Below are 14,725 nucleotides of genomic sequence, written 5' to 3'. Positions count from 1 at the left end.
TTTAGAAAAAAAGAAAAGTTGTAATTGATAAGAAGAATTGGATTGCGAACAAGCTTGATACGGATGACTGTCTTCAACGTTGTTGGTGATGAAAGTCGCAATTAGTGCAGTTATCGTACACAGTTTTGTGAATTTTAAACTTCCCTTCGATCGCCGCTGTATCTCGTTTTTAGACGCGTTTCGACGTTCGACGTTCGGCGTTCGAGCGCGTTAAAAAGTATTTTTCCGACACGCAATAAAACGTTTCGTAAAATATACGATCTTCTAAAGTGAGATTTACGCGTCGTACAATTTTACGAGCAGTTTGTTCAAAAATGTGCCTCTTAAATGCTTAAATCACTTGCACTATTTTTAGAATTAATCGTATATTCTAGCTGCCGACTTACGATAATAAAAGATAATGGATTTTGTTGAAAAGACAAGTGAGAAACGAACAGATTTATTCTTTTTATATCGCATATATGTATTGTAATTTTGCACCATTACATTGTTACATTCTCATCTGCTTCGATAACGAAATTTTCTGTTCCGTACGCTTTAAAGGCTCCAAGATATTTCGTGGTTCGATGGAACGTAGAATATAGCAGATCCATCGTGTCTTTACATTTTATCTTTTATCACTGACCTCTCACCTGCATATAATGTGGATTATAACGTTATTTCAGCATCCGCCTTTTCAGCGAAAGGTGTAAAACGCAAAACTCCTCTTCGAGATCCATCGATGTATCCATAAAACATTTTGTATGGGGTATTACCATACACGACACTTTAAGCTTTATAAACAACGTTTTCTCACTCAGTTACAGCATACGAGTTACGCCATTGCCAAATTTTAGGCCGACATTAATAAAATTACAAGATAAAACAGTCGTTTCGTTGCAATTTCATTCTACGTTATAACAGCCACACGTACTCCGTGTTTGACGAGTATACTCGTCACCGTTTACCTTTTGCGACACATTCTAGGCACACGCTTTCAAAGAGATCTGGAAGAGCTGATTAATCGTATCATAAATTCACTTATCACTCGCTTTTTATCGACCAATTATCACAATTTATTAATCACTGACAATTAGTCGGCTAAATGGTAACATGGACCGTTAGCATGGAAACGTAGAAGCATTTCAGCGTTCGCTGCGTACACGGGATTTATCGAGAAAAATACAAGTAGAGTAGAAATGCGTTTATTGAAACAAAACTTTAATTAACGCCCAATTAACGGAACGTTTGCTGGTATTATTCGAGCAAAGAGCGATACGTAGCGAGAAAAATTGGTAAGCTTCCATTATACGAACTCCAATTATATAAACTGTTCTCGTTTCCTGACAACTTTAGATAAATCGTCTTCCGCCATATTTGTCGAACGCGGTTTAACATCCGCAGCGGTCTCTCTGAATCCCGTAAAAACTGTGAAATGAAAGAAACGCATTTTGATCGTTCGCCTGTGCAACAGAACGAACGTTTCTACGTCGCTTTTGTTATTAAATGGTTTCGTAGAAAGTATTACGTGTTTCGTAGTATAGAGCCTTTTAATACAGTGAAAATACGGTCAGTTGGAAAAATCTGCGTACATCTCTTGGATAGAAAAAATATTTTCTACGTAAAGACGCAGGCAGAGAGGCGTGTGCAGTTGTTTAAGCTGTAAGCTGTTTGATAAATGTATTTTTAATATCTTTCTCGATAAATCCTCGTACATAGAAATACTCCGAAATGCTTTCACGTTTCTCTGCTAACGATTGATATTACATTTAGCCGACTAAAAGATTATGACGCGTCAGAACGCCTAGCGTTGCAGCGCGTGAAGTAGATGCGACAGGAACACGTTTACGCGTATACGGTAATAACTTTTAGTTAAATATCAACGTTTTCCTGACTTATCGCTCGTACGCAGAGACGAGCTCTGTCACGAAGCTGATCCTCGCTTTAAATTCTTACGTACTTCGACGATATGATTATTTAACGGGGTGTCCTGAATTAGAATGTTCTAAAACAGCGTCTTTTTGTGATTTTTTTTAGAAGGGAAAGAAAGAAACGAAGTTATTGAATTTTGAGGTGTGGCTTTATATATATTTAACGAATACAACAAATTTTTTTTAATGTTAACAAAAGAATTATATCAGATTTCTAATCGTTTTCAGTCGGCGTGAAAGATTCACCTCGTAATTCTTGACTGAAACGGAAAAACTAGAAAGGATTAAATTATTATATATTTTTCTTCTCGATGAACTAAAACAGTTTGTCAAAAAGTTGATTTAAATAATTGTTATAGCACCTTGAAGTTTATTCTTTCTTCTTAAAAAACACATTTTTTTATTTTCCGCCTTTTTTTTTTAGTCCACCGAGAAGAAAAATATATAATAATTTAATCCTTTTTTGGTTCTTCGTTTCAGTGGAGGATCACGCCGATTGAAAAATGCAGCCCATGAAATAGGCTTAGAAATAATTTTACGCTGTTATAATTTTTCTTTTACTTTAAAAAGAAATTTTTTGTATTCGTTAAATATATATAAAAACATACCTCAAAATTCAATAACTTCGTTTCTTTCTTTTCCTTCTAAAAAAAAAAATCACAAAAAGACGCTGTTTTAGAATTGATTAACTTGCGATTTATCGTATATTTCATCTGTTGAAGTAACTTCATGAAAAACTCTATATCTTTATTTATGTATATCCATGGCCTGGAGATTGCTATTACGCAGATATATTGCAAATAAGGAGCGGCGCATATTATCCTACCCTTGAATGTATATTATGTCCTGGGTTGCAAGGTCTAGGAACAAAGAAACTAATAAACAGATTTCTCTTTATGTTCCCTGTAGCCTCTAGCCAAAGCCAGAAGCTTACCTTTTTTGGTACTATTCTTTTGCATAAATTTATGAACGTGCTCCCTATCCTTCCATTTTCTAGTAATACTAAAAAATTAAGGATCTGAATCAGTATTATATTATATTTATACCTTTATATTTATTTATACCTTTAATTTATACCTTATATTTATACCTTTAATCATTTCAGTATACTTTTCTATTACAAATTCATCCACTCGTTCTTCGATCAGTCAACGTCAAACTCAGCATCATTCAAAACACGAATTAAACGACGAACGAGAAACGCCAGTTCTACGAAACATAGAAAAATAGAAACATTCCGATTTTTCTGATGAAACGTTATCGTTTCGAGTCAGGCGTTTCCGCTCGATGCGTAACATTTTTTACAATTGAAAGTGAAATTGTCGAGCATCGTTGAAAAAAAATTCTACGTCGCAGCATGTACGAGCAATTTCAGATAAACACAGTTTATATTTTAATCGATGAACGGAGGCTCGATCTCGAGAACGTTTGTCGAAATTAATATTTGTAATTGTGGATTTCGATAATCCAAGAATTAGCTTTTACCTGATAGAAAAGAACTTAGTGGTAAAATATTGTTTTGTCAAACGAGAGGCTGTCTTTAAGTTTCAATCATATCGGGTACTTCGATTTCTTTAGGTGACTTTGATATTAACCCTTTCCACTCCGAATTTTATTTCAATTTCGTTACCAGCAGCTCGCAACGCTTTTAAATTCAATTTGAAATTTACTTTAACTAAAAAAGAAGACAATTTAAATAAACAAAGGAAGAAACAAATTCATTTAAATACCAGTTTTATTCACACTATTGTCGTACCTTGTAATTTTTAAGTGTATGGTATATCTTGGAACAACTTCCATGCAATCCTGGATTTTTTTTCGCGCGTTTCACAAAAAGGTGGGTCTGAAAGAATGTCTAGTGGGACTCGACAAAGGAGTTCCTGAGGTAAAAACTGATGTCGAGTCACACTCCACACAGGAATACAAAGGGTTAAATATGCCATGTATCGTTCGTGTACATACATAATTTTCTAATGTAATTTGATTAAATCCGCATGTTGCACGGTTGCACTTGATTGTCCGTGCGTTAAACCACCAAGATCAATTTACTGCCGGTATCGACATTAGTATTGACATTGCTAGTATTACGCTTGACGCTTTACGCCATCAAGATCATGAAAATCTATTTCGTCTATTTTTTCACATATGCCATGCAATTTCACTCCTTATCGATATATTTCAATTTAACTTTATTCCAACTTGATCGTGGTGTTTGAAATTAGAGAAAAACGTAAAATAATAAACAGAAAATAATTCTAGTAGTTTCTTACAGTAATTTTCTAAAACGATGCTACGCAATTGATAGAAATATATAAAATAACACGTAGGGCAACTGCTGTATCATTTTACCGTGTTGCTGATTTTATCGATATAGACGTAAATTCGAAATATCAAATACCTTGACAGGATATTCGACCGGTGATCAAGCTCCTATAAACTCGATGGTATAAACTCTTGGTAAATTATATCGTAAGCATTAAGAATTTGCTATAAATCGTTCGTCGTGCCGTAAAACGTATCAGTTACAGAGCTGATAAAATTTTTCCATCGACGAACGAAATAGACACGCGAATATTTATTCACTTGACCGTGTAACGCTGGCAATTTGCAAGTCGTGCCAAATCCGCCGACACGGTTTTGCCTCTTTCTCGCCATAAAACGCACGTGTCAAGAGATTCGTGTGACAATCGATTGCGTTGCTCTTGCTTGGTGATGTTAATCGTAATTAGAAATATGTGCGCACGAATAAATTTGCAAATAAAGCCAAGAGCAGCTTGCAGCTTGCAATTTCCGTTCCGTCGGGCGATACTGCGCGAACAAATCAAAGAGGACAACAGAGTCTCATAAACAAGCGAATCTGCTAAACAAGATCTAAAATGTTAAAAACACGTCGCTGATGGCCACGAGTGGTTTACTGCATATCGATACTTTAAACTACGTTTCTAATTCGCGAGATGCGCGGGTTACTCGTGAGATAAACGAGATATAGTGGAAACTCATTGTCTAACTCGCTACAAGTTGCAAAGATGAAGCCACTGATCATTACTACGACGTCGTGCACTGTGCACATTGATTCGTTTGAAACGAGGTCTCTTTATTTTTAAGCGAACTCTATTTATTACCGAACCGAGGTTTTACCAATCTACGCAATTAAATTTTTGCGTTTGCACGCGAAAATTTTATCCGTCGCTCGACCCTTGACCCAGACTAGTAGTCGGCCAAACTCGCGTTTCCGCAGGGAGAGACTTACTCAAATTTCTCATCGACCGCTCAATCGACCCGTTTGTACCGTAACTACCCTTAGGTAACACGAAAACAGAGGTCCTTGCGCCCCGGAGTACCACAGCACAGCTATATGCCTGACGATATACGCGTTAATAAGCCACGACCCATGCGCATTCTTGAACCCGATAACAGGATAGTTGCGTTGATGCGTAACATTAACATTCGTCATTTTTTCGATCAATCTACTTTATCCAATTCTATGGGATTTACGTTGCAACTATGAAAAGAATTTGCGACTGTTTAGTCGGTATTTTTCTACTTGCTATTTATTACTCTTCCACCTTTTTTTTCTTTTTGTACGTGAAGAAATCCTCATGAACACTCCGCTGCTGCTAATAATCGGTAACAGTAGAGTACTGTCGGACTCTTACCGACTAAAATTTCACGATGATCATTCTACGCGTACGACAGGAGTGCTCCAGGAACCTCTCATGAATTGTCTTCAGTTGCACCCTTTTCCGTCGTCCTCTTGTTCGAGCCAATCCTAACAATTCTCCGACTGTTGAATTTGATGCTAGGGAGGGGGGGCATTGCCCCTAGCGTTATCCCCTGTTTTAGTCGTGGGTCCGTTGGGACGGCGATGAAGCGGTTCTAGGGCCGCCTGAACGCCATCCCCCTGCATGCGTGATCCTACAAGGGTGAGAGTTCTTCTTTCTCTCCCTTTCTGCTCGCTCGCAAAAGAGGCGGACAGCCTCGTATTCCTATGGTTCGCTCTCAACATCGTTTCTAGAATCGCCGAGGGTGTGTCAATCTTTCACCTATGACGTGCCGCAGGGAGTAGCTGTGTAGCTCCCACGCCGGACAAAGCTCCAGCGCGTGCTGCGCCGTGTCCCTGCCCTCCCTGCTTTTTCAAATTCGCGATTTAAAATTTATATTAATTTATATTATATTTAACATTTTCGCGATTCAACGTTCAAATTGAAATCTCTTTCGTTCTTTATTAAGTTAAGATTACTAGAAAATAATCGTAAATGCTGCTTTATAATCATATAATTCAAGTTAGAAGTGTGCACATACCTTACTATTATATATAGAATGAGCAAATACTGTTTACTAATATCTTCTACACGTTTCAACGATATATTCTGGACGTTTTGCTTGCGACGAAATAACGAATGCGACTGGTTTGTTGAAATAAACGAAGCCTTGTTATAATGCGTCGCTATCAATTGCGCCACAGTGGCCTCCCCTGACCACCAATAAGATAAATGGTCCATTGGGGAAAAATGTTGTCTTACATCGTCATTTTATTATTATTTTGCCATTATATGCTTGGAACAATAAAAATATTCCCGTGGCGTGCTGAGTGAAACATGTGATTTCGGCGTGTCAGTCAAAGTGTTAAGGAAATTGAGCTACTTCGTAGTAATACGTCGAACTATTTTCTTTTAATTACACAACTTCCGTTTGTGTCTTGAAGTTTCGTAATAGACCTCCGTGGCCTGTCCGTGGTCCGTCGTGTTGATACGTCTTTTGCATATTCTCACACTGAGTTTCACATCTTGTACGTCTGTACGTTGTCAAAGTTTAGGCGCAGCGATAGTGCAAGTAGTTAGAGGTACGTTCGAAGGTGAAGTTCAAGTTTCAAGCTTCGAGCGTAGATGTTCAGTAGGAGAGACGCGAAGGTCGTTGGTTGAAAGAGTAGACCATGGACGTAAACCAAGGAGAAACGTAACTGAAATTCTGTGCTACCCAGGAGAGCGAGGATGATGAGAAGCGAATATAAAACAAACATATAGGTTGCTGGCAAACTCGAGGGAACAATAACTCGCCTCGTTCGCGTCAATGTCGCCATTGGTACGCGGTTATTCCGCTTTTTGATCCTCGAATTGAATTAACGCGAAATAGCAGCCGAAAGCCTTTGTGATTGACGTGACTTTGAATAACAGCGAACAACAAAAATTCGATGCGACGCTCGAGCGCGTGGCAATGGGAGCAGAGGACGCAAGTTCGTCAACAGCGGTGCAATTTAACAATTCGAATGTGGTGAAGTGCATGGAAACCTTTAATCCGAAAAATAGCAAAGAAATAACTGCTGTCCCTTGCACGATTCTCGAGTGGCGTCATCGACCGTCAGCTCTATCGATAGCGTCCGTCGCGAAACAACAGTTTGCGTATTGTTCGTTGATAAAATTGCCGAGTATCGATTATCGTTCAACCCGGCGCGGCAATCTTTGACCCGCGGCAGGCATTATTGTCCAATTATTGGAAGAATTCGAGAATCGACGCAGCTTCCTATTGGCTTTGTTCGAATTCACATCCAATTCGCGGAATTAATTGGATTCATTCCTTCAAACGTATCTTCATTTACCTTCGATGTGCGAACGAGTTTCGCAACGTGATGGAACGTACCTTGTGCTACTTCGTTTACCCCAACAGACACAAAACAGAACGATTCTATCGATCAACGAGGATGAGGTGCCTTTATTTCTTTTTTTTTTTTTCCTCCTCGGTTTGAGCAGAATAAAAACAGTGCGCGTTGAGTGCGTTTTGGCACTCGGTTCGGGGATCGGCAATCCATTAACGCTTCTCTGGCTCGTGTTGTTGCAGTTGTTTGCGATTCAAAGTGATTCGAGTTATCAAGCGACGTATAGTTTGGCGGCGTAGCCTGTACAGCTCTTAACGTACCAAGCTAAGAGTTCTCGTAGAAATCACCTCGAGTGCCAAGAAACAAGTTTTTTCGCCAGCAGGAGAAAACTTGATGTAGTTCAGCCTTAACATAACATCCAGATTCACGAACGAGGGAAGCGTACGGGTAGAGAGGCGTGTGTGTGTGTCGGCTGTTACTTGCAAAGGAAATTCTATTCGTCGAGATCGATGGCATAGACGAAAGCTAAGAAACGATCGACCAATGTTTATTGAAATTTATATTCTTTTTTCAGAGAAACGACGTTGCGACACAATCTTCCAGTGTTAGTGGTAGCTTATTCGGTAAGTGAAATCACAGTTAAATTTCATAATACGGTATTTTTATCGGTACGTAGAACGTTCTCCGGTAAAACATCAAAATTATTCAATTTTGCAATTTACAATGTTTTCTTCGCGCAAGTACCCTTCAAGTAAATTTATTAATTTACTGCAGAGATTACTCGCGTGTTTTTATTCTTCGAAAGAATTGCAAATTAAGCGTCTAACGCAATTTTACGTCGTGCATATTTATGCGCAACTGTGATACGAATTCAGAGGTTCGATAAGGAAAAAAAAGAAAAATGAAAAAATAATGTGTATTCTGTGCAACCACGGAGAAAGGAATATCCGTTGAACAACCAGTTTGTGAAATATCGATTGAATTTTTTACCGAATAACTTGCTGAAAATAACGTCAATTGTTTTAAAATTAATAAAATTTGTATTCCATGCAAAGATATTAAACCGATAGAAATGCTGATTTTATCTTGACGTTTTCCATTATTTTCCAAACAATTTTCTCAACATTTGTAGCCTGACCTTTTACGGTACACAGTTTAACCTTTATACGGTAACGCACTGTCGTAGAACGTATTTCGCGTCGTATAAGAAACAACAGAGAATAGATTTTCTGTTCGAAAACAATGAAAGAGATTTAATAAAAACAGTTTTATTATCGTGCAGGTACGAGAGACTTTTATCGTGAAAGCTATTTCACGAACATATTTACCATGGTGTACAAAACGGTGGAAAATTCAGGAGATAATTTTCACGAAAAAGAGATATATCACGTAGAAACGTATCATCGAGAAATATATATTAATTATCGTTTGTTCTAATAAATAATTAATAATTCAATTACGATACGCTTATGGTCGATTACAACTCATTCGAATACCTCGTAATGATTTAAACGAAGACGTTTAAAAGACATGCATTGCTCCTTCTATCAGCTCGACCATCGTTAAGATTCTCTGAAAAAGATCATTCCGCGAGTATAAAAAATTACCTTAAGTAATTTAAGGTTAAGTCCACACCGTTCATCAAGTCCGTTATGAAGTTCATCCTCCGAGGAAATGTTTAAGACAGGGGACCGAGGCAAAGCGTTCGATGAAAGGGCAATTAAAGCGAACGCGTCCAATGAAAACATATCAAATCGAATTCGTTGTTAACTAATTTCTCGAATTATCGAAAAACATCGCTTTAATTGATTTTCGAACGAAATACATCGGTTCGAGGGTTTCAGGGTTTCAATTAGACTGCCGATGTTTATATATTTATGGAAATTCGCGTAGCATGAAAAAAAAAAAATATATATATATATATGTCGGAGATGTAGAGACATCGAGCCTTTCTTTTGGAAGATTTCTCAATACTTGGGCTCGGGGTGACATAACTGGTCGCCGAACGTAGCCACGGTCACGGGATGAACGAAATGTTTTACAAAGGAGGTTCCAGTGTTAAGGGATACGCTGTATAAACAATCAAGTCTTGATCAGGAGCAATGCTGGTTTATGTGGAACTGCCTAGTTGCGGCGCTTCGGAATTTGTTGATATTCCCGATCGATATGTATTTGATATATGTAACTGTATCTGTCTTTTATTTTGCAATCTCCTTGGAGAGTTTACTGTCATCGTCTTGGAGTCAGTCTTAGAGAAACCCTGTGCCTGAGTGAACGTGTCAGTGAGCTATCAAAAAATATTAAAACGTACAGAAAGTTTCCCGTTGACCGTGGATTCGTTACAGAACCCAAGAATATTATTAAAAGCATTTGTTTACTTATTGTTTGTTATCTTAGTTAACCGTTAAACTAATTGTTTATCAAACTTTGTAAAGAAATATAATTTTATGTAAATACAACCTTTATTGAACATCATGATGGCAAATGCTAACGAAGAATCGTCTCGCGCTCGAAATCCAAACGACAATTCGACATATATATACGCGAAACGTGAGAAGCGGAAAACACATTGTAGATGTGGCAATATCAATAGTGGACGAAACAAATTTTAATTTGGCTCGCATATTTTTATGGAAATTCGTAATTCCATCGACCCGAAATGTTATTAAAAAATATTTTTTATCGCTTCGATGAAGGTACGAATGAATTTACGCGTGAACACCAGCGATCTAGTTATCACGCAGTTGTAAGTTAGTTATGCTCTTAACGGGACCCAGAACTTGGCAGATTTGTCATCTATTTTAAAAAACCTTCCATCGTTCGATTTGATAGGCTGTTTCCCTTTTTGATCTGGTATTAAAATATTCCCTTTGCTCAGCCTGGAAGTGATCTCCAAGTCACGGAAATAAAACGATAAAAGAAAAACAGAGCGCAGATAAAATTTTCCACGAAACGTTGGACATGTCTTATGCCGTTAAAATTACTGAACCTGCTAGAACGAGCTGAATAGCTTTTTTCGCAGCTGTACGACAAGTTGCACATCGTTGCACGCCATTTGTCGCGATTAGCTGCCGCCGACTAATGCGGAGAATTTCGTACAAGTCGTTGACTCGCTGCTAATTAAGAAGGCAAAGTTGCCGAGTAAGACGTCCGAATTATCTCCCTTTCTTTTTTCCCTTTGTCTATCCAAACGAAACTGACAGTATCAAAAATGAACGTTTTGGCGGCGAATAAAAAAGCTGAAACTGCGTTCCTACTAACGCGATTCTTGTCGTGATAACAAAACGCAATTACTATGCACGCCGATTTATTTAATTTTGCTTCTCGTTGGAATTTCTGAGAGAAATTTTTAGTGATAGTGAAAGTAGCGCAGGATGACAGCTAAAACAACTTAAGGCAACTTCGACGAGTTAAAAAAAGGGCAGAAGTTTATTCTACGTCGAAGATAATACCGAGCTTAAGCGGGCTTTATCGCGATATCGTTTCACGTCAAAATATTTTTCTCAATAACGTCAAAGTCTTACGTTCGTTTTTAAAATCCTACAATTTCGATTTTCTTAACGTCTCGGAAGATCGCAGAGGAGAAAAAGCGCGACAAGAATATTTTCATTGACCTTTTCGCTTTGTGACCACCTTGTAATTAAACGGAAAGATTTTAATACTCCATTTATTCCATTCCTAGGATTCCTTAATTCCATTCATAGGAAATTCGAAATGGAACACGAAAAAATATATAAAATATATAAAGTAGCGTTTTCTACAGCAATTGGTTGGTAAGGCAATTTTCAACCGAGATTCTACCTTTTTACATTCTCCAAATAAGGATCCGCGGTTTAATTAGAATTTATTGGGAAGAATATGCAGAAACACGATGCAAGGACGAGATACAAGTTACGAAAGGATTTGCGAGTAACTTACGAGTAGCTTAGCAGCTACGATCTGTGAAATTTCAACTTAGTAAATCTTCTACACGAGGAATAGCGAGAGACAGGAATTTTGCGGAATTGGTCTTGTCGAACTTGGATTCGGCTTGGATTATTCGATAGAAAGAGTGACGATCTGTCGTGTGTAGCGGAAAAGCGTGTGAAGCTTTTCACAGAATCGTCGCAAAGGGAAACGATTATCGCGCGAATCGCTTCACCGAGATATCGAAAGCTGCATCAGACCTGTTTCGAAGAAAAAGAATTTAACATACCGTGTCCCTTATCGATCCGGAGCTTTCACGGGCATTTATCCGCCAACAAGAGAAAGCTTTCGCTTTCGATATTTCTATCGGGCGCGGTGTGCGTTGTCCTGGAAAACGGCCACGAGTTTAAAGCGTCGTTGAAAGGCGTATTCGCAAGAATTGTAAAGATCAGATCGCAAGCCGAAGGCAACGGGAAACCGATGCTGACAAATGATGTTCATCGTAATATCGTAACACGACGTATTGTACGGGATATCGACGACGTTGTGTTCGCTACCGATGTTTTCCACTTAGCTGTAATTAAATAAAAGCGAGGATGATCTGAAAGATCAACGACGACAGTCAGTGGCTCGTTCTTCAACGTTACAAGTTCTTGCGATTATCGTTCATTTTCAAAAAACGAGATGCATAGAACAGTCGTCGCGTACGTTTTCTCTGCGTTTATGAGAAATTCGAAAACGAGTACACAGAGTGTACGAAATAATGCAGAAGCGTATAAAATATTCAAAACAGATATAAGCAAATTTTCTACTTACAAGACAAGTTTCGAAAGATTATGAAACTTCCGAGACGCGTACAGCACATTCTTTCGCTGTCCAAAGTTGCTCTAAGGGGATGAAATTCACCTCCGAGAATCGGCCTACTTTCCGATTTTCCGTTATAGCTTTCAAGCCACAAGTATACATAGAAAGAAACTTTTCGGACGAGAGTTACATCTTTCGATCAGCGCCTATCGTTCGATAAAAGTATCCGTCAATGTTACAGCAATAGCGGGAAATTGTCAGAGGTAGATTTCACTCTCCGAGGGTGAATTGTGGTAGAAAATAAAAATTGCGCCATACGCATCCACGTATTGTCTGCGTGCAATTTCAAAGTTCCACAATTTGTTGAATTTACGCGTTGACGTGTGCCTGGTTAATGAAGCGCGTTTTTATTTATTTTCGTTGGAATATGTATATCGTAGTACCTGTTGCTTGTAACACCAGCAGGTTGTCCCCTAATCGTCTTTGTTTTACAAACATATCTTTTACGACAACGCATCTTTATACAAACACGAAAATTCAGTCAAACAATGCGATCTTCATCTTAATAGGACAAAATGGATCGTACGTAATTCGATAAAATAATAGAAAACAGAAAAATGTTGCGCGTCTATGATTTCCTTATAGAACGAAAGAAACTTTTGCCACGATCTAATATAATATTTAACAAATAACGGCAACTTCCGGTTCAAGTGTCTCTCTTAATTATTTTCGTGGAAATATGAGCGCGCAATAAATATTCACAGTCTAGTTAGACACAGTACTGTGAGAAGAAAGTAATAGAATTTTTATCACTATAAATAATAGATGCATATCCTTTATCACTGGTGGCATCCTAAATCATGCTAGTGGCTTTTGTCGTGTGACACAGCCTGGATATTTCTCTTCGGTTATTATCTGTTAGTCTGTATGTCCGGAGCAAGCTACATATATAAATGTACGTACATATATACATACATACATACATACATACATAGTATATAGCAACGACAGGAAAAAGACTCGCAGCGATTAATTTTCGTTTGTCTGCTTGTTCGACTGCATTTTCCGTGGTAGTTCGATGTGATTAGGATAGCTCGTTACATGGTCGAAACATTGTTGAAACTGCTATATGACCATGATATTACACAATGAGTGTGTAAAGATGAGAGAAAAGAGAGCGCGATAGGGAGAAATTTTGGATCTTTGTTTTGGTCTCAAAATGGATCTTTGTTGAAACGACCTTTTTCGTTTAAATAATATGTAAGTTTTTTATTTATTTAAAGATAGCTACGCATCTTTCCATTTACGTAAATCGATCTCTTCCATCTTCGTGAGTTAGATCTGTCGAAAGTTTTTTCGCTTTCTCGAGTTGGCAAGTTGGAAAAAAAAAGAATCCCTGACATCGCGACGCGAAAGAATGATCGATTTGCCATAGAATGGTCATGTACAGTGAACGGCAATACTATCGCAACATCCTTCGCAATTGAATAATTTCTTCGTAAGGTCAGACCAAACGACTTGAGTTTTTGCGATGAACAAGGTAGAGGTTTATTTTTCAAGCTTTCTTTATCTGGGTTTAGAGCAACGGAAATTGGGACATCTTTCGAAGATTCGCACACGTACAGAACGTTAAAAAAATAATTTATTCCGAAATCTTTCAACTTTCGATTCGCCTTTCATCTCTTCGATTCGCCATCTGAACAAATATTTTGAAAAATTCAAATCAATTTATATGCTCGTCCTTGCTTCTTTCATAACACGGATTACTATCATTTTGAATGAACATGTGTGTAAATTTCGAGCTATCGCGGGGAGACGCGGTCGTTAGAATACGCGTCAACGAGAGTCGTAAATTCCCGTTACGATTAGAATAATCGACACCACGAATAGTTCGATCCCCGTATTTCGGTTAGGATAATCGGGGTGGTTGATGCGGTATAACACTGAGAGTCACAGAATTATAATAATGTATATTTCCAACAATTAGTCTACACGATTGAAAAGAGATAAACAATTAACAACTTTATCGCACGCAGATAATGTAGATGTATACAATATAGAGCAAGGCTCTTACAATTGAACTTAGTCTCTTGGTGGACGTAGCACGATATGATACTTAATAGAATAAGCGAATGTTTGGCAATGTCGCGGATCGACTTGAATTGGTGTTCTGTTCAGAGTTAGACGTTAGGCGTTAGAATTTTGACTAATTGGTCGCTCTTGCGTTGAGATGGAAGAAAGTTCAGTGTGGGTGTGCCCTTTTGCATGACGAACGCGGATTCGTTGTTCACACTTTTCGTTAAGAAAAGTGAGGGTAATGATCCGCGATGTCGATTGGTTATGCCCTACGCTGATGCTTGAAGGGATGGGTAGAAGGCCTCCTACCATCGTGGTTGATAGGAGACCTTGTTCATGGAAAAACCTGATTGATTTATTAGCTAGCTATTCGATTCTTCCCGATGGGTGCGTGTTCGCTTTCTCCGTATTTTTTCAGCGCGCCTGATAAACCCAA

General features: G+C 38.2%; 2 protein-coding genes and 1 long non-coding RNA gene across 4 annotated transcripts in view; 1 reads left to right on the top strand and 2 right to left on the bottom strand.

Annotated features, from left to right (window-relative positions):
- LOC126914807 (A disintegrin and metalloproteinase with thrombospondin motifs 3-like) overlaps nucleotides 1-14,725 on the bottom strand; it is a 434,443-nt gene that overhangs the window by 49,216 nt on the left and 370,502 nt on the right. The gene's annotated exons all lie outside the window — the stretch shown is intronic.
- LOC126914799 (A disintegrin and metalloproteinase with thrombospondin motifs 3-like) overlaps nucleotides 1-14,725 on the bottom strand; it is a 97,216-nt gene that overhangs the window by 48,304 nt on the left and 34,187 nt on the right. The gene's annotated exons all lie outside the window — the stretch shown is intronic.
- Nucleotides 9,803-10,043, top strand: LOC126914944 (uncharacterized). Its single transcript, XR_007709965.1, has 2 exons — nucleotides 9,803-9,886; nucleotides 10,000-10,043. It is a non-coding gene; the product is annotated as an uncharacterized LOC126914944 (long non-coding RNA).

The sequence above is a fragment of the Bombus affinis genome, chromosome 3, assembly GCF_024516045.1.
Source record: "Bombus affinis isolate iyBomAffi1 chromosome 3, iyBomAffi1.2, whole genome shotgun sequence".
NCBI classification, from domain to species: Eukaryota; Metazoa; Arthropoda; class Insecta; order Hymenoptera; family Apidae; genus Bombus; species Bombus affinis.
This window is presented reverse-complemented; position numbering and strand designations above follow the sequence as displayed.